This window comes from Frankliniella occidentalis, unplaced genomic scaffold, assembly GCF_000697945.3.
Source record: "Frankliniella occidentalis isolate FOCC.00 unplaced genomic scaffold, Focc_3.1 Scaffold12, whole genome shotgun sequence".
Lineage (NCBI taxonomy): Eukaryota > Metazoa > Arthropoda > Insecta > Thysanoptera > Thripidae > Frankliniella > Frankliniella occidentalis.
The window spans coordinates 2,492,384-2,495,069 of record NW_026267142.1 but is presented as its reverse complement, the minus strand read 5'-3'; the positions used below and the strand labels follow the sequence as shown (position 1 = coordinate 2,495,069).

The 2,686-nt window shown below is 43.6% G+C and overlaps 1 protein-coding gene across 1 annotated transcript in view; it reads right to left on the bottom strand.

Annotated features, from left to right (window-relative positions):
- The window catches only part of LOC113215848 (uncharacterized), a 10,513-nt gene that overhangs the window by 3,764 nt on the left and 4,063 nt on the right, over window positions 1-2,686 (bottom strand). The window lies entirely within an intron of this gene.

The window sequence follows — 2,686 nt, the reverse complement described above, 5'->3', positions numbered from 1 at the left end:
GAAGCCTGTTACGCGAGACGTGGTCTGGCGAACATATAGCTAGTTATATTGAGTACTGTAGTGCAATGGCTAACTATAAATATTGAGAACTATAAATCGTTCCAAGTCCAGTCCATGGTCCCGTCGAGAGTCAGTCACACACCACTATCACTCGCCATCTATCGGCAGACCCCTCAACTACGTCGCCACCCATAACGTTCTTCTTCAACCCCTTACGTTCTTCTTTACGTTCTGACTTCCAATACCCTATAAAAGCAGGCGCCAGCCTTGACTCGGCGCCACACTGTGACCAGCGCTTGATGTGAATACATCGCTCTTAAAAGACTCCGGACTTTCATTCCAAATACCCCTCTACCCGTTACAGTACTTTAAATTTAAATTTCATAAACCAGGAAAGAAGTTGAAAAATATTTATATGTTAACATAAGTCACATATGAAATAAAAAAAATTAGGGGATCAATATATTTCTCATTGAAATATCAATAGTACAAGTGATAATCAGGTCATTTTCAAAATAACTCTTGCAGCTAAGACTTTCAGACTGGGCACAGTTAGTTTTTTGTCAGCTACCTTCCGATTGGCATACTTATTCAAACGCCCACTCAAGGGATTGTTTTTGTTTGCAATTGCAACAACATCAATGACATAGGTAGGCACATTGACGGGTTCATTTATATTAAACTTTAACACAACTCGGCATATGGGCAGGTCAAAATTTTCAATAACATGTAGAGCATAGCTGCATTTTGCTAAAATGTGACTTCAATCTAAAGTTCCATTCGAAGTTTACTGTGATAAAACGTATACATGTAAAACTTAGTTTCAGACTGGATTATAGTTTTATTTTTAAAGAACTTACCTTTATAATTTAAGTGATTTCATACACTCGTCAAAACATTTAGCGGTCCACTTTTTAACGCGTGGATTAAATTATCTCCCCTAGCACCTAGGAAGTCGAAATTTGACATAGACATGCACCCGTGTGTGTTGTTTAGCAACCTCGAGCGCGAATGTCGTGCGACACCCCTTACGCCGTACGCATCCCCAAATGATCACGGGGGTGGAAAAGTCGAAAAAAACGTGAAAGGTTAGGGTAAAAGGGGGTGCCGGAAGATGCTGAAATTTGGTGTACGGGTGTCCTAGGAACCAATTTGAAGGTTTTTGGCCCGTTCCACCCCCGCCGACAAACCACCCCCTACCCCCAGTTACCCCCACCCCCTCAAAGGGGTGTTCTTTTTTGAAATTTCGTACGCTACGGGAAATCTTGTGGTTTGACACGGGCAACGACAGCGAAGTGCCGGCTTCACTTTCGCACCCCCTGGAGGGCTGTACTACCCTTAACTGTCCAACCCTTACCTGAAATTTCCACATTTTTCACACTAAGGAGGCCTGGAAAAGTCTGGAAACTTCAGTTGAGAATGTGTAGGACGCACTGAGAAAGTCCCCGGTGAAAAACGCGACGATTTTCAAAAACTACCCTTAGGGTGGGGGTGACCACCCCTGTGATACTTACGCCCCTCAGGGGGGAGTGGTGGCAAATCTGCTTTACAGCAGCTTAGGGGGTCATGAAATGCACCTGTGATCAAAATTGGAACGCGGTAGGACTTTTCGTTTTCGCGCAGCAGCCAAAAATGTGTGACTTTGCTCTAAACCATCCTCTAAGTTTACGCCCCTGTAGCGACAAAGCGGGGTGGAATCCGACGGTCGCCACCACGGTCACAGAAGGGCATAACCTTCATCTTTTCGGGTACCGAGGGCCAAGCCGCTGGCAACACTCATTCAGGCCGCTGGGCCTGTTAACAGAAGGTACTGCTTTGCACCGTGCTCGGGCCAGTGGCTGACGAGCACGCACACGGACTTGTCCGAAAGTCGTTGCCTATCCTGCAAATTTTGACGAGAAGATTGTTGGACTCGTCAATAATCCATTAAATTTGCACAAAAGTTAAGGAATTTTGGATGAGAAACCAGTTTGACAAGTCCGTGTACGTGCTCGTCAGCCACTGGCCCGAGCGCGGTGCAAAGCAGTACCTTCTTTTAACAGGCCCACCGTAAATGCTTAAGGTACAAGGTTGGGGGGGGGGGGGCACTGGCCGTAGCCCACTAGGAGGTGTGGAACACTGATGTTACGTACTTATTTTTGTACCCTTATTTGCAGGAGATTAGATTAGATTATTTATTTCGATCTTTTGTATGTAGCACAATAGATGAAGTCAGTTTTAGTAAAAATAAGGAATAAGTACATTTAGAACTAATAAATATAGGACAAGTCATAAAAATACACAGCTGCCCCTACAATAGAAAATCATCTATATCATAGTACTCTTTATCAATTAAAAATTGCTTAAGCTTATTTTTAAAGGCATTATAGTATTGGGGTTTACGGGAGAGCCAAGATCATGTGAACAGCAGAACTCATGAGTGGTAAATGGCGACGAGTCAAAGGCTCGCGCCTCTATTTATTCAGTGTTTGGCATAACAACAAGAAGAACAAGGCGATCGTAAAACAATTAAATGGTTCAGGGGTTTCAGTGTAGGTGTCGCCTCCATAGTGATCACTAGTGGCCGTGACTGATGGTATTCTGCTGTAACCTGGTTAGGTTAATGTTACCATAATACTACACTACTCCCTTCTTTTTAGAACCCTTCCCTAAAAATGCTCAGAAAATTTTAACAATCACAAGAGCT